Raw genomic sequence first — 23,837 nt, 5'->3', positions numbered from 1 at the left:
AGCACAACTTATAATTCTCAGGACAGTCCTGCACATGTTTAAGCACGGGTGCCGGTGCAGAAGTAGTGGTTTAGCTGCTGAAAAACAAGCAGCATACGCCCAAAAGCGTTCGAAATATGCGCAGTATTGTTTTCTCGCTGCTTCATTCTTTCATGTAAACGAGCACTTGTCCCATTCACCGTGTCAGTTCTCTGCTAGTCGTATGCGTCATAGATCGTGATGCCAACATGCCAATCTCGGCTTGCGCCGTAATTTGCTAGACAGTTTTCACAGAGAGCAACAGAAGCGTAGTGTGGCGCAAAAAAAAATGTCATACCACCTGACACCTGGGCTCGAACGTTGGAATTTTCGTAAACATTCGATAAAGGCTGCCAAAGGCATTGCGGACCACTGCGGTAGAAACTCGAGCAAGGACAGCTCATTTCGCATCCAATATGCCAGCGTTCTGACATGGCGCGCTTACCGATAACAGAGGAGTAGCACGACGGGCTTCCTTTTTCTTTAATCTGGTCCCCAACTGCACGATTTTATTCGTACCACCTCATCTTTGACGAGATAGGATAAAAAATTAGAACTCTTTCGTCACCCCTAGTAGTGTGCTCATTTCCTGTGCTTTTCATTTTAGCATTTTACATCGAGATGTATAAGTTGCAAAGCGTGCTGCGATCATAAGATTAGAGCATGCTGAATTATGTTTTGATAGCGTGTACAGCACTAATAATTGCTCAGGCATGTGGTGTTCTTCCAGGCAGGCAGGAACCAGGCGGTTGCAGGAACAGTACGCAAAGGGAATTGCTTTATTCCATTGACAAGGTGACTGGCGAGCACCAGCACAGCTGGGCAGCCGACTGTGATAAGCTGGGAAGAAGTGCGCCGGCTACGCTCGGCGCCGCGGCATATAAGCTCTTATCAAAGGGGCGTGTCGCAGTAGCGCACGTGTAGGTTATCGGTAGACGTGCAGCCACTACACTCCCCGTTCTTATTGTAGTTCGGGCGCATGCACTGAAACAAAAGTAGTTCATGGCACATAGCGGTCTGGAGGGTGCCTCTGCCTTGCAGGATAACGCCGCTCTGCCGTGGCTGGAAGAGAAGACGAAGCTGGCTGCACCGGGTCGGGGCTGTTGGGTCGCGGCTGCTCGGGGTCGTCTCGCTGTTCAGGGATGTACGGAAAGTCCATATCCCTGGCTTGAATTATGTGGTTCTGGTGGCGCTTCCAGGCAAACACACCTCGACCGGTTTCCACACGAACTCTGTATGAAACAGGTCCAGTCCGCCCTAACAATCCCAGGCAACCACTTTGCACCGCGTCTGAAATTTTGCACAAGAACATTTTCACCCACAGCGAATTCACGTGCGCGCTGATTGCGGCGCACTGTCTGGACGAACTGCCGCGTCGAAACCTTTTGCTGCAGCGAGGGCTTGACGGCATCTAGACGGGTGCGGAGTCTACGCTGTAGCAGGAGAGTGGCCGGCGCCTCGCCCGTGGTGGCATGTGGAGTGTTCCTGTAAGACTACAAAAACTCTCCCAACGTGGTGCTTAAGCTCGCGGCAGTACTTTTCCGCAGTGCCGCTTTGAAAGTTTGGACAAATCGTTCAGCTTGTCCATTACTGCTCGGATGGTAGACTGACGTCCTTACATGGCGCGTGCCAATGCTCTTAAGGTAGTTTGAAAACACAGCTGAGATGAACTGCGGTCCATTGTCAGATACCACAACTTCAGGGTTACCAAACCTGCAGACGATTTCGTGGAGACGGTTTACTGTGTTTTCCGCGGACGTGTCTCGCATTTGGCACACCTCCGGCCACTTGGAGTGAGCGTCGACCACAACCAGGAACATGGTGCCCTTGAAAGTCCCTGCAAAATCGATATGCAGACGTTCCCATGGTCTGGTTGGCCATGCCCACGGGTGCAAAGGAGCCGGGCAAGGCATCGCGCGTTCAGTTAAACAGGGGTTGCAAGAACGCACTTGGGTCTCAATGTCGCGATCGATCCCTGGCCACCACACGTAACTACGTGCTAGTTCTTTCATCCGAACAATTCCAGGATGTCCCTGGTGCAATTCTTCGAGCATCTGCGACTGGCGTTTCCGAGGAATAGCGACACGCATTCCAAGAAGAAGACACCCTAGCTGCGCAGAAAGTTCACAGCGTCTGTGAAAAAACGGCTTCATTTCTTCACTCACGATGGTCTCAGGCCAACCGTTCATTACGTGCTGCATGACTATCTTTAGAATCAGATCTCGGGCCGTTTCGCCTGCCACATCACGACAGCTAATTGGCAAGGACTGCATGCGTAGGAGATAAAACTGGTCATCCGAGCATTCTTCACTTTCACTTGGCAGAGGCAATCGAGATAAGCAATCTGCTTCGGCGTTTTGACTCGATGGCTTATACTTCAAAGTAAAATTGTAAGCAGACAGAACTAAAGCCCAGCCTTGCAGTCTAGCTGCGGCAACAGTTGGTATTCCCGTCTTGGGACCGAAAATTGTCTGCAAGGGTTTGTGGTCAGTAACGAGAACAAATGAACGCCCGAAAAGATAGTAGTGGAAACGTTTGACGCCGAAAACTAGAGCGAGCGCCTCTTTTTCCAGTTGATTATAGTTGACCCCCACTGAAGATAAGGTACGTGATGCGTACGCAACCGGATGGCACTGACCATTTGGCTCCACATGAGAGATGACAGTTGCTATACCGTATGCCGATGCATCACACGACAGTTGCAGGGGCGCACTGGGGTCGTAGTGATCGAGAACCGGTGGCTGCGACAGCAGCTGCTTGATATGCGAGAAGGCTGCTTCGCACTCGTCACTCCAGGCCCAGGGAACGTCGAGTCGCAGCAATCTGTTTAGGGGTAAAAAGACGTTGGACAGGTTAGGAACAAACTTGCCATAGTAGTTTATCAAGCCCAACAGTGAATGCAATTGCTGCTTGTCCGTGGGACGCGGAGCCTTTGCGATGGCTTCTAGCTTGTCAGTTGCCGGTTCAATTCCGTGCGCGCTAATAACATGTCCCAAGTACTGCAACTTGTCTTTGAAAAACTCGCATTTTTCTTTCTTTACCCGGATGCCTCTGTCTGATAACCGTCTCAATACCGCCTCCAAATTCTTTAGGTGCTCCTGTTCAGTCTTTCCGGCGACCATGATGTCATCGATGTAACAAGTAACTCCGTCAAGGCCCTTCAGAATATTATCCATGATCTTCTGAAAGATCGCCGGCGCTGAGGCGATGCCAAAAGGCAAACGGTTAACAACATATAAGCCCTTGGACGTGTTCAAGGTCAGGTAGGCTTTGGATTCCTCGTCCATCTCGGCTTGCTGATAAGCCCAACTTAAATCAATTTTGGGGAATTTCTGACCGCCAGCTAATGCTGCCAAAAGCTCATCCAGCTTTGGAAGCGGGTACGTTTCTACATCTAGGATTGGGTTCAGCGTGAGTTTGTAATCTCCACAGATTCTAATCGACCCGTCGCTCTTTACTACGGGAACAATTGGCGCAGTATACTTGCTACTGGGGACATGAGAAATGATTCTCAACTTCTCGAGCTTTTCCAATTCAGCCTCTGCCCTTTTCACAAGAGCGAAAGGCACACTCCGTGCTTTTAGAAAACGAGGCACTTGGTCATCCTTAAACTTGAGGCTTGCGTGCTCTCCTTGTATGGTCCCTAACTCATCCTTAAAGAGGTCTTCGTTTTTCCGTAGCAGCGTTCCTAGTGCTGCAGGTGGACTGCCTGACGCAGTGGACACCTTGCGAAGACCTCGAATGCCACCCCAGTCTAGCCCGATATGCTGTAGCCAGTTGCGACCTAAGAGCGGTATGCCGCCTTGCGGAACAATGTAAAGCGGCAATCGTGCCTCTTGGTTATTGTGGCGGACCAGCACATCCATTACTCCTATAGGCTTTACGGTTTCCTTTGTGTACGTCTTCAGTTGCATCTTTGTTGGTTGCAAACGAACACCAGGAAAGTACACTTTAGCCTGATGGTGCGACATGACCGATACTGCTGCTCCAGTGTCGAGCTCCATGTTTACGGTAGTTCCTTCTACATTTACGCCTACCATTATGGGTGCCATTCGTGACACGTCGACACTGTTGAGCTTAGTGAAGTCGTGCTGGGTCTTGCACTCAAGCGTGCGCATACACTGCTTCTGGTTGTTTTGGTTCCGCTCTTGCTCTGCACATTCTGCGTATGTGCCCCTGCCGGTTACATTCGAAGCCAGTAGCTCGTACGTGCGGACACGCTTGCGCATCGTGCTTAAAAGAAACAGCGATAACACTGATGGGATTTGGCACGTTTAATTACGTACTTATTCTTCTGCTTTCCACTCTGCATTCGGTGAACTAGGCCACCGCTATCTGATAAATCATGGGCTGTCACTGCATTGTTCATTGCGGCCTCGGACGCCAGAGCACGGTCAACTGCCTTCTGGAAAGCTAAGTGCTTGTCCTCGACGAACAGCTGTCTCTGGATATCTATTCGCCGCATGCCACACACAAACTTGTCGCGAAGCGCATCGTCGAGAAAAGAACCGAAATTGCAGGTTTGAGCTAGCCTGCGTATCTCTTCTACAAACTGAGCTATCGTCTGCGTTTCGCCCTGCATGGCGCGATAAAACTTGGCTCTCTCGGCAATAACGGATGGCTTTGGCGACAGGTGTTTGCTCAAAACTTCCATAAACTCGCTTAACGACTTCGATGTAGGCATATCGGGAGCAGTCAAAGACTTTAACAGTTGGTAGGTTTTCGGACCGATGAGACTCACGAAAACGTCGACTTGAAGGTCGGCTGGAACCTTGTTTGCCCTCAGATACGATGAGAGTCGCTCGTCGTACGACGTCCAGTCACTGGTCGAGTCGTCAAAAGGTTCCATCTGTCCCAGCTGCGAGGCCATTTCGCAGTATTGTCGGTTCCGAAGAAGAGACTGTTAACTTAGCTGCAGGGTCCCGCTGTCGATGCGTTGATCCTCGTCGCCATTATGTGGTGTTCTTCCAGGGAGGCAGGAACCAGGCGGTTGCAGGAACAGTATGCAAAGGGAATTGCTTTATTCCATTGACAAGGTGACTGGCGAGCACCAGCACAGCTGGGCCGCCGACTGTGATAAGCTGGGAAGAAGTGCGCTGGCTGCGTTCGGCGCCGCGGTATATAAGCTCTTATCAAAGGGGCGTGTCGCAGTAGCGCACGTGTAGGTTATCGGTAGACGTGCAGCCACTACACTGTCAGCCAACCAGCCAATCACAGCCAACCACTGTCCAAGCTACAGGGGAAAGCGGTAGCCTTGCAAATGCGGAAAGGTGTAAACTCCTGCTACAGGCATTATTTTAGAATTCTTATGCGAAGCTTCAAAAAAGCATCTCTATCAACACGAATGATGGTATCAATTTGCTATTTTTAGTATAACTAGTGAGTAAAAAAACCCTTATTATACAAAATATGCATTTCGTTCGTAGTTCTCAATTTTGTTAGGTCATGGAGAAAAATGAAGACTTTATCCCCCATTACTAGCCGTGGTGATGTCCAAGCTACAGGGGAAAGCGGTAGGCTTGCAAATGCGGAAAGGTGTAAACTCCTACTACACGGAGAGCCTTTTTTTACTCATAGAAGCCGACACCTGGTTTGTTTTTCACCGCGTTATTTAGGCTCGGCATGTAATGGTTCTTAGGTCAGGGAGCAATGCAGAATCATCCCCACGGATAATTTTTGCGTTTCATCAGCTTTTCAGCGCAAACAAGGTCGTCGAGTGGGGGTTAAACTGGCACTGTAGCGTGTATATAATTCGTTCATTTCATTCATAGTGCTGCACTGCCATTCAATCGGGATTATGCCGTCGTGGTCACACAATCGTCATACATTCGTTGTGACGCCGTCCTCATGATGTGATCTTGGTTGTACCATTATCATGATTCCAGCTTTGTCATAACGTCGTCGTCACTCCATCACCGTCACGCCACTGATTTCTAGAGTCGTCGTCCTGCAGTCATCGCCATACCATCGTAGTCATACTGTTGTGGTCATCACATTGTCGTCATTCCATCTACGTCATTGATTCTCCTTCTGTCAAACGTGGTTTGGCCACCGTCGTTATGTCATAGTCGTCATTGTGCCGTCGCAGTATATTTCGTTAGTCGTTCCATTGTTGTTATTCCAGCGTCGTCATGGGATGCTTGCCCTACCATCGTCGACATCTATTGTTCTCATGCTGTCACCATCACGATGTCGTCGTTATAGCATTGTCATCCGATTGTCGCCATACGAAAATAAAGTGCACGGATTAGAGTATTGTTGCTTCACACCTAAGCAATATTACTTTTCTGGGGTATGGCTCTCACCTCTAACTTTTCTAGGTATGCTCATTTTCTAAAGGTAAACGACTTTATTTGTACTATTGCGGTAATTGATTACGTGTGCTACGGGTTTCATTGGTAGTTACCGGGAAGCCGCAGGCCGGGTCACGTCGGGCCGAGCGTAAGGCAGTCGAGTAGACCCAGTGAAACACAAGCGCGGACAGCCACGCTGATGCGTCCACACTCTTACACTTCAGCGGACAGGCGGCAGGAGCGATGCTCGAGCTCTTCTTCATTACAATGGCCCTCGGAGAGAAAGGGAGCCATTGAGAAGGAACTATTGGAGAAGATACTATAAAGGGATCGTGGTAGGGATTCAGACAGCTGATGTGTACGGTGTCGCAACCGAGACGCTGCATGTCGTCAGACGGCGTGGGAGGATCAATCACGTAGTGGACTGGTGACGTGTGGTCGACGATGCGCGTCCGCGTCAAGGGGTAGTGGGCGCCGATAAAGAGCATTCGCGTCGGAATGCTGCTGGATACATCTGCAAACCACCTGTATGTCATACCCTTGCAGTGCCAACAGCTAAGGCAGCCGGAGAGATATGGATCTTTTAGGGCCGACAGCTAGCACAGAGTGTGCTGGTCCGTGATGACGTAGAAAGAGCGGTCACAGAGATAAGGTCACAAGCTTGTGAGAGCCAACACGATGGCTAGACACTCTTGTTCAATGAGACAATACTTCATCTCGGCTTTTGTGAGTGTGCTGCTCGTGTAGGCGACAACATATTCTGCATAGCCAGGTTTTCGTCGCGCAAGCACCGCACCAAGGCTCACACCACTGATACCTGTATGCACTTCGGTGGGAGCCTGGGGATCGTAGTGACAGGGTATCGGAGGAGATATCAACAGGTGGCAGAGAGTCTGGAAGGCGGTATGATATTCAGGGCACCAACTGGAGATGTTGGTGCCAGGACATAGAAGTTTCGTCAAAGGTGCATTGATGGTGGTGAAACTGCGAGCAAAATGACGCAAGTAGGAACAGAGCCCGATAAAACTCCGAAGTTTGGCGGGATCGGGTAGGATACCGGTTCCGGATACAACCTGGCCCAATATAGTTTAGGCGTGGCTAAGTCACCCTTCTTGATGTTGAGCTGGAGGCCAGCAGTTTCGAGGCAAGTCACAATCTCATGGAGATGGGTGAGATGAGTCGAAAAATTCGGAGAATATACGACGATGTCATCCAGAGAGCATATGCAGACTTTCTACTTCAAGCTGCAAAGGATGCTTTCCATCATGCGCTCGAAAGCCACAGGTAACTTGGAGAGACCAAACGACATGATGGTAAATTCATGTAACTCCTCAGGCGACATGAGGTCACAAGAACCTGCGAGCAGCCAGAGTCCGTGCCTAACGATGAAATATATTCAGAACCTTGTAAGAAATCAAGGACATCATGAATACGTGGTAAGAGATACGGATACTTCCCTGTAATTTTGTTAAGACGACGGGAATCAAGACAATATCGAATAGAGCCGTTTTAGTTTCACACGAGCACAACTGGGGACGACCATGGAATAGGGGATGGCTGAATGACGTCACCTGCAAGTATGTCCTCCACCTGGTCAATGATAAGCCGCCGTTCTGCTGCTGTGATTCATAGTCAATAATGTGGCTGATAGTGTCAGTACGGCTCAAGGTTTGTGTGCTGCAATCGAAGGAAGTGCGGATCTGGTCAAGTAGATACAGAAGCTGATCGTCCTCTTGTGTGTAAACGTCGGCTTCAATGCAAGATTTAAAGACTATGGAGGCAACTGGGGGGCAGTCTGATGGTGACGTGACGGCGGTGAGCGGGGCGGCAGAAGAAGAACCAGGAACTTTGAGTGACTGAAAAAGTTTGACGACATCGACACAACTGAGGGACTCGCCACGACGGAGAGAGAGTGAGTGCGCAAACGTGTTGTAGACTAGCATCGTTGTGGCACCAGAGGTTACCTCGAGAATGGCTAATGGAAAAGGAAGAACTGTGCGCTGAAGAACCAGTGATGACGGGGTCAACAGGACAGCAGCTTCGGGCTCAAGTGGGCACCAGAAAGCGACGGGCACCGCACTTTCTGAAGGGACGTTGGTACCATCGGAGACAAAAATCTTTTGTGGAGCGGCAACAGTAACTGACACCCTTGTAGAGGCTATGCAATGCAACTTAGGCATGTGCGCAGTCGCGACAGCGCTATGACGCGACAGGAAGTCCCACCCTAGGATGACGTCGTGAGAGCAGGATTGCAATGCAACGAATTCGATGGTATAGAGGATGTTCTGAATAACGACTCTGGCTGTGGATGCAGCATACAAATGGATGTGCTGAGTGCTGGCGGTGCGAAATATTAGCACACCAGTAAAAGTTGTGGCAACTTTCCCGAGTCGTGAGCGAAGCATCTTACGTATAATAGAAACTGCCGCGTCCATACCAACTTCCGCAAGTCCAGCGACTCCTTCTACCTGCGCTTCTAAAATGTTTTACCACCATAGCTGTGGCCGTAGGCATTTCAACAAGCTTGCAGCTCTTGCCGCCGAAACTGCAGTGCTTATACACCGTACCATACATAGCCATGAACGCTGCAGAGGCTAGAGAGACTCCTTCCAGTGGCTTCGTTTTCAGTTGATTGTAGTTCAGTGTTTTTTACCGCAGTTGTGCGCAACAACTTTTTATATAGGCTCTGTATTGAATGAAACAATTTGAATCCATAGAAAAAAACATAATGTAGCAGACTCCTGCTAATGCTTTCATATTCTCCTGACATGAGGATAATACGACGTCTAAGATAACGTGAAGCACAACAATTGCATTAGTCGGACGTTAATGTACAGCGCCATACAATATGTAACTGCTGCGCCAGGTTTTATCTGACAGAATGTATAACCTATAATGCTTGGCCCGTAAGTCCACAATGCCTTGCGGTTATTGATTATTTCGACTAGAATTTTACAAGGAGCTAGACCTCATATACATTAAACAGTGGCGTTTTCCTAGTATAAAGTGAACATTAGCGCCAATCAATAAAAATCCCGTCTTTGGAATTCACGAAATGATGAACAGAGAAGACGTGGTCGCGCCTAAATGGAACCATTTCCCCCCGCAGTGTGAGCGTATCTAACTGGAATCGATAAGATCTGAATGCAGCTCTGTACAAACCAGACAGATGTGTCCAGGTGACATGCCTGTCCTGCCTATGTTCTCGCAATACCGTGTTTTGTTCGCATTCCAACTGGCTGCTATCGGGCACATTCTTTCTCTAAAGTGCGTTTGGGATTATTATATTTTCATGAATACCGGATCCATTTGCTCCGCGTTTAACATTGAAGGGTGTAGCACTTTGACAACAACAGCAGGTACTGCCGTCACGTGTGTTCTTCATCTGTTGGCCTTTTCATTTGTCGCAAAGGGGTGACTTCATTGCGAATGCAATCTAATACTCCGACAAGCATTCCACGAAACAAGGCATACTTAAGTGCCAGTCTTTTGCCAGGACAGCAAAACAAGACGTGGCAATGGCGTTAAAAGTAATATATTCAGCCTGTTCCAATGTGGCCGAGGAGAGTGGTCTTTACCCAGCGGCTAAATAAATTATTATAGCATTTTTTTACTGGTATATAAGTTCGCATATTTGTGCTATGCCGAAAGATAATAAATGTTTCGTGAAAGGAATGCAGGGCTCCTGATGTAGCCAGCAATGAGGAGAACTGCTATGCTACTCAGGCCAACTATATTGCAGTCCTCATTTTTTCCGCCCACGGTACCCGAAAAAAATAGGTACCGCTTTACCCAACGTCTGCACCATTCAGAACGTTTACTTAATTGACAGCCGCTACAAACGCTGTGGTTCCCTTTCACGCGACCCAATTCTTCGTATAACGCAATGCGCTATAGTGTAGTGGTGTGGGAAATATTCGAAATTCCGAAAGGCGAATTGAATATTACCTGCATTTCTTATTCCAGACGAGTCGAAAATTTAACTATTCGCTTATCCGTCCTATAGGCCCGCACACGACGCTCGTACTTAATATCTGCCTTTTCTTCCAAGCCCCAACGTCCTCCTTACAGTGTCTAACCGTTCATTAGGGCTTGCTTCAAAGCTGCTTTTCCACTTTTGAATTTCGAGCAGCGCAAGAAGGGACAGTGACATAAAAGTGCGCAAGTGCGGGAATGACTTCTAACACTTCACTATTTCCTACAAATCAATAAACAACCCCAATATTTGATGGTATATAGCTTCTTAGGGACCATGGAACACACCGATTTGTGTAGCCAACTTCTGCCCTAAACCACATTAGTAAGCAGTTTGCATCTCCATTTGTCATTTGACGCCTTAGCGTCAAGCAGCCCACAATCAACGCCGGGGGCCGCGTTATGATCCAGCGATCCTGACCCCGGCCACAGAGGAAAGTGGCCGATGTGTCTCCTGTTCTCGAGGAGCTCATTGCAAGAAAGGCGACGAGCCCCTCTGGACCATACTACGTTTATATGGCACCCTCCACAAAGTCGTAAGCGCCGGTTCATCTGAAGGTTCTTGTCCGATGGCGCCTAAAGCCTGCGATCACTGTGCTCGACGAGAGCGTGCCATTGAGGGTGAGGATTAAATCTAGGACAGCGTCAACCTATCCCTGTGTGTAGGAGACAGAACGTGGTGCAAACGGCTACCAACAGCGCCAGACTGGTATTGGGGTGGGAGAGTGAAGCTTACAATTGGCGATCGTGACTTGGACGCGACTGGAATAGGAAAATGTATGCAGGTTTGCGGAAGGACTCCGTTGAACTTGTGTGCGTTGAAATGGCTGTGACTGCTATCGCTGGGCGGAGCGCTTTGCCAGTTGAACGTCCAGTTGAACTTCGTCAACAGAGTAGCCCTCTGTTAGCCCTCTGGCTAGCGCGATCTGGTGATTCAAGCTGCCAGAATTAGTCGAACTGACCAAGAAAATTCTGCATCAGTTGTAAAGCATTTTTGACCGTCTCCGTTTATACGATGCTGTTTCATCTGTGTAATATAACTTATGCTGTATATGTATGGTTCTGCGCAATCGTCATGGAGAATATGCATGTAGTAGCAGACTTCGATGGAAATCAGTGCCAACGCAGCCGAAGGTTCGCTTTAGTATTGAAAGATGCAGCGGCTGTTTGTGTTCAATACCTTGTAGGTAAAATGTTAGAGCAGAAAATATGTAAAGCGCACAAGAGTGGGAATTTAGGAATCGCCATATAAAGAGCAATTATATGGCAGCAACCTCAACACAAACGATCGCAAGTTGGCTGTTTTCTTAGCGTAGCGGTAACATCTCTGATTGCTGTAGTGTGTTGCCTGGGGTGAACTCATTTCAGCAATTTCCTTTCTTTGGTTTGTGTTTTTTATCTGTGGCAGTTTGCATGACGCGGCGGAAACATTTGTTTTTGCGACTACATAAAGCTGGCAAAGGAAGACGACAGAAACCAGTCCGCGCCCTCACTGCTGCCGTAAGGCACAAGCATCGGACCACAGGGTGACAAGTTTGAGTACGTTTATTACGCCGTTCATTGTGTAATGACGTAGAAACTTGGAGGTTAACGAAGAAGCATGAGAACAAGTTAAAGGCCGGGCAAAGAGCGATGGTACGAATATTTTGAGGCGTAGCGTTAAGAGACAACAAGAGAGCGGTGTGGATCAGGGAGGAAGTGGGGATAGCTGATATCCAAGCTGACATTAAGAGAAAATAATGGAGTTGGGCAGGCCATGTAATGCGTAGGGTCGATAACCGGTGGACCATTTGAGTTACAGAATTAGTTCCAAGGGAAAGAAGTACAGTCGAGAACGATAGAAAACTGGGTGGGGTGATGATGTTATGAAATTTGCAGGCGCAAGTTGGTATCTGCTAGCGGAAAACATGGGTTATTGAAGTAAGCAGGTCCCTTCATCCTGCAGTGGCCATAAAGATAGCCTGATGATAATCATGATGATAATGATGATGACGATGACGAAGGCGCCGTTCAAACGTGTCCTACCGAGAACATATAAAAACAGCGGAATAAATTTACTGTCTAAAGAGCGCAATAAATGTTTCTGCGCGTGTGACTACATGACACTATAGATCTGGCTGTCGAGCGGAATTGGGCAGACGCTTCTTGCGGTAATTTTTCAATGGAACATCTAAGTGGCCAAAATGTTTTGCCACGTGAGGGAAAGTGAAGTAAAAAAAGAAAGAAAGATGATCGCGTGACGGGCAATCGAACTCCGGGCCGAAACGTGGCAACCGCAGATGCTACCGCTATGCCACCACTACAGATATTTTTGTTGCAGGGAAGCAAGACCGTAGCATTCAGCGATCGTAGCAAATCCGTAATCAGGCAAATTTCAACGCAAATCAAAGAGGTGAAAGAAGTCAAGAGATTCACTTTACCCTTGTATAGCCCGCGTATTTATGTGTCTACCTGGAAGAAGTTCTCTCCTGTAGGTGGTTCGGAATCGCCATCTATCAATCTTGCTCTCCAGATACTATGCGATTCCTTAAGAAAAATAACATCTAGAGGCAATGTTCTATTCTTTGCCCCATCAAGGTATCTGATAGCAATAGGATTAATTTCAATTACATTCTTCAATGTGCTCCGTAGAACATACCACACAATATGCCGCACAACTCTTTTCACGATGAGTGTCGTTGGTAAAGCGAATAGCAAGCAAGCAATTTCCCATGTTGATGTAGTCACGTTTATGAAGCACGTGCAATGCTGTATCTCCCTTTCGTTACTTCGGCTATATGAGACACACTCCGATATCGTCCCACCTTGGCATTGCAATCCCCTGCCAACGTCGAGCGCGAACATTGAGTTATAACGACGATTTTTTGACGCTGACTCCGTGACGATGGAACGAAGGAATGATATTGATGGTAACACAAACGTGCATTACGACCACGACATGACGACAATGAGATGCAGATTCTTAAATTATGATGAAGGCATAACGATGACCACGTGACGGCTTCGTGACCACAAAGAGATGTCGACAACTGTAGGATGACAATGGAGTGACGACGATGGTATGATGGCAGCCGGATGGGGAAGCGAAAATGACGACTATGGTTGGACCAAGACAACAAAAAAAACATGGTATAAGAACAGATGCTTGGTAGCACATGCGTGATGACCACGCATTGACGACGGTGGCATAATGACGATTCAACGACGACATCAATATTACGATCATATAATGAAGAAGAAATTATGTCGATGGATTGACAAAACAGGTACGACGTCGACGAGGGTCAGATGACGAGGCTGTAGCGAGGACGATGACATGACCACGGTGGCATGGCGACGAAACTCTCACAATGGATGCATGATGGAGGGTGTCTGACGAACACCTCATGAAAAGAGTGGCGTAGTAGCAATTGAATGACGACAGTATGACTAAAATTATTATTGTAGAAGAAATGTGTACGTCGATGGAACGACGAAGGCGGTATGACGATGATAACATGACGGAAAAGGAAGGACAAGTGATAACAATGATTAAACGACGGTTTGACGACAACTGCGGGGCAACGATGGCATTATGTCTACGGCATGAAGAGCATCGGATGAATGACAAAACTTGAAAGACGATGCTCCAACGACCACGACGGCATCATGATCCCGACCACATACTTATTGGCGCAAGCTGTTAGACAACTTCGAACTTGGTCGGTGCAGAAAGTGTGACGACAGCTAGACGAGAGTCAGATCACGAACCTGGAACAACGACGATTGAACGACTACGACAGCATCACAATTGCGGCATGAAAATGATTTTATGGCGACTTTATGACAAAAACGACATGACAAATGCCAGAGGAGAAGGCTGGAATGTCGACACTAACAACCATGGAAGCATCGCGACCACGAACTCGTGGCCAGAGCAGTTAGACCACTTGGGCTACTCGGTCGGGATAAAAGACGTGACGACGACAGAATGACAAGAGTAAGGTCAAGAAGCTGGAATGAGCACATGCTTGGTAGCTGGAGCTGGAGTAGCACATGCTTGGTGGTCCAAGCACGCAAACGACTTGGGTCACTGGGTTAATATAAGCAAGATAGATAGATAGATAGATGGATAGATAGATAGATAGATAGATAGATAGATAGATAGATGGATGGATAGATGGATAGATAGATAGATAGATAGATAGATAGATAGATAGATAGATAGATAGATAGATAGATAGATAGATAGATAGATAGATAGATAGATAGATAGGTAGATAGATAGATAGATAGATAGATAGATAGATAGATAGATAGATAGATAGATAGATAGATAGATAGATAGATAGATAGATAGATAGATAGATAGATAGATAGATAGGCAGGCAGGCAGGCACGTAGGCTCAAAACGTATTATCTGGCGTCACAACTGTTACTGAAGCAATCGTCAATGGTTTCTGAGTTTTTACGCAATTGCAATTTGTGTCCTAGGAAGCAAGGTATGCCTCGAACTTTTGTAAGGCCTTTGCTGGAATCATCGGGGTATGAAATATAAAAAGCAAAAAGTATTTACTCCCTGATAAACACACATTTGCTTTACGCTGCATAGCACATAAGACAATAAATGATTACCAAATTTGATTTATATACGAGCATGTGAAAGCGTGCATTCATAAGCAATGTTTTACGATTTAACCTCAATACTAAGGCTGTTGAAGATCGAATCTGTGCAACCAGAATGACATTAGCCTTTTAATTTTGCACCCAATACAGAGAACAATTTTCAACAAAGAAGGATACAAAGAAAGAAAACAAATAAAGTAAGATACGGCGTAGGTTTAATTGGTGTAGAAATGCATGTGTAACATCGCGAAAGTGCAAAACATGCGAGACTCGTTGCTATGTAAACAAACGCACAATGCAAATGCAACTTTTTCCAAGCGGGATAAACAAGTTATCGGGTCGTACAGTTAGGTTCCTACTCACAGCGCTAGACAAAGTGGGCTAAGATCCTGTGGAACGGTTGAATAGTTTCGCCCATACTGGAGGACTTCATGCACATAAATTAATTTCACAGTTAAAGAACGCTTTGGAGGGAGTTTTCATCCCAGAAATCAGCGATTCTCTTCCACCCCAGGACTCAGCAGCATGCCGAAGTGTTGTACCTCACTGAGACCAATGGTAATTACTGTTGCGCAATTGATATAGGGGTACTCCAAGGTAATTAACAGCACTAGTATACCGTTCAATACCGGCAAACGGTGAGGAAGTCACTGCCCCTGACCAAACGAGAATCATCGCGACTTATCATGATTAAGAGATCTACCAGCGGCTGAACAAAACGATTGCGTTAGGCGCATTACTTCGACACTTTTCTTATCTGAGGGTATAAACGCGATATTGTAGGCATAAGAAAAGACTTTGATTGATGAAGTGCCGTAGCCAAATCCCGTCACCGTATCCTTAGCAATGACAAAGAGACAACAATTTTCTGGAAAAAAAGCGACACGTAGCGACGAAAGTGGAAACCATGTTCTCACAGAGGAGCCAATATATATAGGAGCCGAGAGGGCGCCATTGACAGTTAATGTAGTTCCACCACTTGGGCACATCCTCATTTTACGAAAACTTTTCGCACTAATGAGATGACTGAAAATGAAATCATGGGGCCGTATTCTGTAGCGGTTCGCTTTGGAACCGGTTCTGTCTGGCTGTTACGTCTAGATTACGTCACTCGGAGAAAGAGTGGAATGCGGCGGCGTGAGGGGAACCAATCAACGAGCGGCGGTCTGTCGGAAGATCACGTCATCATTTTTGTTTGTACTTGGGGGACGGTATAGCAATTGAAGGAAGTTGCTGGTTCGATAAAAAAACATTGGTTTGTATAGAACACTTGCCAATATAATTTTCAGTAATAAATGTGAGCTTGCTGCGCAGACGGCTACTGGGAGTTGTAATTTTATTTGAGTTGGTTTCTTATTTAGTCGCTAGGTGGTGTGGCATACGTTATGCAAACAACTTACTTCGCTTTGTTTACGTTTTAGACTTGTTCGCGCGCCGAAACCGAAATGATGTCGTCGCACAAGGACAGGGGGCTGGGTCCTCATGTTTCAGCGAGGCAGCGCGAAACACTCGTTTCATTTGGAGAGGAGCACCCCTACCTAGCAAAGGCGTCGTGTGTGTTGGGCCAGCAGCTGACGGCGGCTTTCTGGTGCGCCGTGGATGGGAATCTAACCCATCCTTTTTCTTTGCGCACAACCGTAATGGCCTTGGCGACGGCTGTAATGATCCGGCTGACCGAAGGCAGCGACAGTGCAATCGCTTCTTCATTCCCGACGCACTGTTGAACCCTCCCGGTGGCAAAAAACCGCAGCGCGCACAGCACTTTCATCCTAGTGTCGACACCACGAAATCTTTGAGGTCCGAGATGTTCTTCCAGCTCATCGCAAACACGTCGCACTATGTCTTTGGAGAGCCTAAAATGCCTTCGAAATTCTTCGGCCATGGCGAACGCGTCGCGTCGTTGCTCTCGTCGCGTCGTTGTCCTTCGGCGCTCGCCAGCACCACAACCAAAGGAGCCGCCATTGCCGTCTCTGTCTCGTCTCGTCTAGGTGCCGGCTCGTCAGCTGGCGCGAGACTAGCCGGCAGCAACGGTTGCCCTAGCAACCCCTCGACATCATGCTCGCCACCGCACGCGACCCTCGAGCGAACCACTTCTCCGCGGTTCTTCTCGTAGCAGGGAACCGGTTCCTTTCAAGATGATTGACAACCTGTCTGACGTCAACAAAATTTGTCGTCCCGCCCACCAGGCATCACGACAACGTAGCGCCGACCAATGGCAACAGCCAGACCGAACCGGTTTCAAAGCGAACCGCTACGGAATATGGCCCATGGCTCACTTTATCGGACACTTTAGCCAAATAAAGTGTGATGAGAGCGACCTGGTGAACGCTATTTCACATACACTGTCCTGCTAGTCATGTCATAACGATGTATCCCCATAGTGCAAAAACCCCGTAACGGGATTGCAGTATTTGTAAATAAAAAAAGTAAAAGAAGAATGACCATTATATATATTTGCATGTATATTACGACCAGGAATGACACATGTCTCATATATAGTCTATGTTCTTGTATTTTGTGCAAACGTGTTATTGTTTATGTTACATAAAGATATTCGCCGATGTCCGCCTACCTGCCCTTTGCATTCGACAGAATCACTTTTAGGAACGAAAGCTATATGACCATGATAAATGGTGGCCGGTAAGATATTGCCTGCAAAAGCATAGGTGAAAACATTCATGCGTACGAGACTGAACTTTCTTAAAACTGCTTATAAGGTGCAGTTCCTAGGCTTTTTGGAGCACATCATTTATGCTCCTGTAAATTCTTAACTGCCAGTACATTTACTACAAAAGATGTTCGTGCTTCTAACATTCCTTTACCTTCTTCTGTCAAGCTAGCAAAAGTTTTTATCGTGTGACAAAAAGTTAAGTGTATAATGCTCCTCAAGTGCCTTTAAATTTGAAGTTGTGGCATGGAATACTTTTGACTGCGCTTCAAACTGAATAATTCCGTTGGTAATTGCAGGCTGCATTAATCATTCCTTAGTAGCAGGATTGAGGCCGGTAATATCAGTGTGCGTTAGCGCCCAATCACGTGGTTCTTTTTTCAGATCTCGCGTGTTTTAATCACAGCACAGAAAAATTAAAACAAGCAGAGAAGCTATTATGACGCTAAGGAGTTATCGTGCTATTTCAAAATCGGCTCTACAACTTCGTCATTACACATTATACGTTTAAAGCAGCGCTTTAAACTTTGGTAAATTAATGAGATCTTTTAAATTACATCAGATCACAAGTAAAATAAATGAAGTTGCTCAAGGTGAAGTGAGCAATAATAAGTTGGTAGAATTCTCGTTAACGCACACGTTGGTTCTTTAAAGCATTGCATCAGTCACTAGAACAACGCGTACATGAAGATATAATTGATTAATGCATCTACTTTATACAAATATTGCTAGTTAGTCCCGCATGTTAATTTTTGTGCTCTCTCCAACAAATATTATGAGCACGTGTAGCGAGCTCATATTTTGCACTGCGGTGTCATGTGCAAAGAAGAACGCCACCATTCGCTTTTTGCATTAGTTTCCCGCATACAATATGTGAACGATTCTTTTGAACTTTCGAAAGACTGCTTTAGTCGCGCGGAAACACTATTATCGCTCTGCTAATAAATCAAACTATGGTCATATTGCAATCGTGCGTTCTTACGGTAGCAGAAGGGTTCCTGCGCGATTCCTGGAAATTGAGAGCTCAGAGACTTTGCCACGTACCTCCAATATAATAGAAGCCTGCGTAGACAAATAGTGGCAGTGACGCCTGTTCCCGGGTGACCAAGAACGTTTCCATGATGGAAGGATAGAAGAATGCTGCGTTCCGATAAAAAGCGCTGCTGAGTAAATTGATAGCGAAGCAGGCTACCAGGGTGACTCCCTTGTGGCGGACAGCTGTTGCATGGGCAGGGACGCTGCCGGTGAGGCTGGGTGCCACCATCGCCTGCAGTTTGGCTAGCTTGCGGGTGCCCCTGCAAAAGAAGGAATAGGTGTATTGTGATTGCTTAGTGGAAACATGTAAAACCGACAGCTGCAAAGGTATTTATAAAAGATAGCTGGGAATAAGGGCACTTATAAATAAAAAATATCGATCTTTCTCGCATGCTGATATAAGGATTGGCATGAAGCGCTTATTTGAGCGTCATCTGTGCATATATAACGCAACGACAAGGTAAGCAATGCCAGCTTCTAAAGAAAGCCGTCTAAAAACGCTGCAAAGCAAAGCAGTTGCTGCCCTGGCGAAGACACCTACTCGTGTCCAAAAGCAGGCTTAAAGCGACATTCCTTGTGCGACAACTGCTCACCACTTCAAGGTTCCATCTTTCTTTGGACTTCTGTGGTCTTCGCATTTCACCAGTAAATACATGTTGTTTAACGTTTCTCACGACATCAAGACTTCGGTATCCGCGCAGATCAAGTGAATTTTTTTTATTAGCCCGGTACGTGCAGTAATTTCTCTACATGTAAATGTCCTACATGACATAGTATTGGTTGGTCTGAGACACTCATCACGCGAAGAGAATGAGCCATGTGGACATTAAAATTTACGAGAGATTGGGCCGTAGCTTAACCAGCGAGAGTAGTATAGCTGTACATGTCGTTCTATTAAGACACCTGCAACTTCGGAATAGTTCACGAATTCATGTTCACCATAAGTCATCTTACTTGCGCTGACACCAGCCCCCCCGACAATTAGATTTATATGTTGTCAACTACAGTGTATGTTAGCCTATAGACCATTTGAAACATGTCTCGACGATTCTAATCTCCGCCACTCTGTCTCTCAAAGTGTACTTTCCACAAAAACTAGCAAGTTGGGAACTGCCACGTGCGCCTACACCAATCGTCAGTGGCCTCTTTCGACCCCCATTGTGCCAGTGAAAAATGGTTTCCTTTGGCTTCCAATTTATTCTCTCTGGTCAGTCAATAAATCTGCGGTTTAGTACGTTTAAAAGGGGGAATTTTTTTTCTCTTTTCTTTAATCTTACTTTGCGGGGCTTGAGGGCGCTGGTTAGATTTTTGGACGTGTTCACCAGATTAGAACGGTGGTTGAATGTAAAAATGACGTACCTGTGCTTTTCATAGAGCCACAGATGACCAAAGCGGTGATTAAGGCTAGTTCTTTATGTATCACGAACTAGTTTTTGGGCATAAATGTTGGGACCAGAAATTACGGAAGAACTCATCTCACAATGCGTGTCGATGGTAATGCGATAAACACTTGAACGATGCAACCATAAACCGGAAATTCGTGCTCATTGAGCATGATCACGCGGTGGGGGTGTCGCGCTTCTTTTTAAGGAAGGGATCCACTTTTCTACTATGCCCGACGTAAAAGATACTGAAGCTCTGTGGTACAACGTGCATCTTCAAGACACGATCGCTAAAGTGGGCGTGTTCTACAGGCCCCCGAATGCCGAAAGCGTGTGCCTTGAATCTTTACTTGACTATATGCAATCGCACGTGCACGGAGGCTCGATTGTAATAATAATAATATATGGGGTTTTACGTGCCAAAACCACTTTCTGATTATGAGGCACGCCGTAGTGGGGGACTCCGGAAATTTTGACCACCTGGGGTTCTTTAACGTGCACCTAAATCTAAGTACACGGGTGTTTTCGCATTTCACCCCCATCGAAATGCGGCTGCCGTGGCCGGGATTCGATCCCGCGACCTCGTGCTCGGGGCTCGATTGTACTTGCTGGTGATTTTAACCTTCCCGAGATAGAGTGGTGTTCCCTTGTCCCTGAAACAAAAGCTCAAAGCATACTACTTGACTATATGCTTGGCTTTAACCTTGATCAGCTTGTTGCCGCCCCAACTCGTCTACAGGGAACGTCATCCTCCATCTTGGACCTTGTATTTGTGAGTAACAGTCTACCTTTAAATGAGTCGCAAGTAGACATACTTGATGAATTATCCGACCACAAAATGGTCTTATGCTCATTGCCCCTCACTAGCCCACCTACAATACGTGGCCAATCAAAGCAAATACCCGCCTTTAACAGAGCCAATGATGACGCTATGATGACGTACCTTGCACACGAGTACCCTGAATTTCAAGAGTTTTGCACCGATGAACGTTATAGTATCGATGAGGTTTGGTTAAAATTCAAGTTTCATGTCATGCACTGTATGCGAAATTTCGTCCCAACTGTGTACAAATCAACCCGCAAACGCAATCCGTGGATCACGCGTGAAATAATTCATACTAAACGTAAACTCAAGAGGTTACGACAAACTAGCAAGCAACGGAATGTTGCAGGCTACCATTCTCAAGTAAATTCCCTTACTAGATTACTTAAGGAACAAGTGCGTAATGCTAAACAGAAATTCTGTGGCTCTACATTGCACGAGTTTATTAAGAACGCGCCTCACAAATTCTGGCAGTATATGAATGCAAAGCGGACTAATCCAACTTCACCAGATACGCTAGATCAGGCTAGAGCTCATGATTTTAACGACTATTTTTGTTCTGTTTTCACAACTGATAATGGTACTGCGAAGATGAATCCTTCCTTTTACAATTGGGATAATCGATTGCTAGGCACGCCTAGTTTATCGGAGGCAGGTATTCTTTCACTCCTATTAGGCATCAATGAAAAGAAAAGTAGCGGTCCAGACGCAGTTCCCAACAGCTTTTTGAAACGGTACGCGGAGCCAGTCAGCAGATATCTTTATCTCATATATTCCAAATATTTGAAAGACTGTTGCCTTCCGGGTGAATGGAAAAGCGCAAAAATTAGTCCCGTACTTAAATCGGGTAATGCAGCGTCTCCTTCTAATTACCGGCCTATATTTATCACTTGCACTTGCAGCAAAATTCTAGAGCACATTTATTAAAATATCTCATAAGTTTTATTGAGTCGAACAATATCCTCCGCATGAATCAGCATGGCTTTAGATCTGGATTATCCACTGTTACACAGCTTGTCGAAACACTGCATGACCTGGCCCTCGGCATTAACGAGCGCATTCAAACTGACGTCATTTTTCTCGACTTCTCGAAGGCGTTTGACCGCGTTTCGCACACTAAACTACTCCTTAAACTCAATTACATATTATGTGACGGCCCAATTAACCAATGGATTACTGATTACTAATTATGGATAATCCGTGTGTACACGTCTTATCAGATAAGAAGCTATCGCGGTTTTCGTGACGTCGCGTGACAGACAGGTGAAGTGGGGGTGGGCGAAAAAAGTTTTTGACCAATCGCGGTGCGCTGATTGCAGAAATCGAATAGAAAAGTTTGGAATAGTTTTACGGTATAGCGCCCCTGTGCCCGCAAAAACAGCGTGCACTCAAAGCCCAAAAATAGCGGGGAGCACAACCAGCGATCGCTGAAATTTGATCTGTGGGTCAAGCGCGTCGGCTTTTGTACTTGAGTCATCGAAAGTTCCAGGGCAATCGCTAATCCACCTTGAGTACTAGGCGCGAACACACACAAAAAACAAGGAAGGAGACGGGACAGAGCGCCACTTACAACTCGTAAGTGGTGCTCCCCCAGCTCTTTAACTACAATGAAAATAGATTGAAGGCGCAGAATCCTTCTGTAGGAGGATTTCCGGTGAAGCAAGTTCAACGGGAATGCAAGCTCACGAGCGCTCACCATTCGAACGGGATCCCCGTATGGAGTGCTTTTTTCTCTGGAGGAACTAGAGGTTGCGCTTGCTTTATGCAGGCGTTCCTCGGCCCGAGGACCAGATCACATTACATACATTACATGTGCAACCTTGGTAAATGAGCTCGAAAAGCATTCCTGCTCCTGTGAATCAACTCGTGGCAGAATGGCATGGTTTCCAAGGAATGGAAGTCAAGTCGTCTGATTCCGCTTCTGAAAGCTGGAAAGTCGCCTTTGGACATCGCGTCATACTCCCGATCGCACTTGCTAGTTGTGTAGAAAAAGTAATGGAAAACATGATTCTCACCCATCTAGAGTGGTACCTAGGGCGCCATGAAATTTATTCAGACACGTACAGGAGTGAGGCGCGGCCGTTCTATAGTAACGCTGTCGACTTGGTAACGTACGTCAAATTGAATAAATCAACAAAAAAAGAAAGAAAGAAAGAAAGAAATTCCAGACTGCCTGTAACCGATTGTCTGCTGCCTTGTATCTAGCCGTTAAAGGGGTAGCGATACTGTCACCGCTCCTTAAAGCGTTAGAAGCAATAGGACTTTGTGGCAAGATATGGTTTGCGATCACTCTACGTGCTCACCGGGCATGGCTCAACGCCCTAGTATAACTAGCGCATAGTCCCTCAGGAGGAGTACTAAGTCCATAGCTTTTTAATCTAGCCCTGATTGGTCTACTGGAGGACCTATCATGCACCTTTCTACTCTCTATCTACGCCTATAACATTTGTATCTGCACTTCGGGAGTCACAAAGCTTCAGCTTTGCACTTGGCATGAGAATGCGGCCTTATTGACATCAAGCTACCTTCGGCCACAAGGACTGCAGGTGACGTGGGAAAAGTGTATAGTGGTGGCATTTACACAAAAGCCAATGTCTGCATATGGCATATCAATCAACTAACAAGTTATATCCAGCAGAAGTCGCAGATCCTTGGGGGTTGTGATTGACACTTACCTGTCTTTGACTGGTCACCTGAACCATGTGAACAAGCGATTGATTGCTGTTTGTCATCTATTCCGGTTCCTCGCTAGAAAGAACTGGGGTGTGCCCACGCAATCCATGTTACAGGTGTACAGGGTGTTGTTTGTTGGATTTCTCCGGTACAGCCTACCTGTTATATCCCACCTGCAAAACCAGTTTGCGTACCTTTCAGAGCATTGCAAGGATATGCTTTGGGTTACCACGAAGTACGTCAACTGCTGAAACTATTGCGATTGCTAAAATTATTCAATTACGACGCACATCGCCATCGAGACAACGCGTGCACATGTCATGCACTTTGTCCGGACCCCTTGCCACCACATCACCGCACTGACC

The 23,837-nt window shown here is 46.6% G+C and overlaps 1 long non-coding RNA gene across 1 annotated transcript in view; it reads right to left on the bottom strand.

The window, feature by feature from the left end:
• The window catches only part of LOC139055405 (uncharacterized), a 33,314-nt gene extending 9,726 nt beyond the window's left edge, over nt 1-23,588 (bottom strand). The window contains exons 1-2 of the long non-coding RNA XR_011511727.1: nt 23,475-23,588; nt 18,604-18,854 (exon numbers count right to left, since the gene is read on the bottom strand). This is a non-coding gene — a long non-coding RNA (uncharacterized lncRNA). The remainder of the gene's footprint in view (nt 1-18,603; nt 18,855-23,474) is intronic.
• Between the last annotated feature and the right edge of the window lie 249 nt (nt 23,589-23,837).

Source organism: Dermacentor albipictus, chromosome 2, assembly GCF_038994185.2.
Source record: "Dermacentor albipictus isolate Rhodes 1998 colony chromosome 2, USDA_Dalb.pri_finalv2, whole genome shotgun sequence".
Taxonomy (NCBI): domain Eukaryota; kingdom Metazoa; phylum Arthropoda; class Arachnida; order Ixodida; family Ixodidae; genus Dermacentor; species Dermacentor albipictus.
Note: the sequence above shows the minus strand (reverse complement) of the source record. Positions and strands in the feature narration are given on the sequence as shown.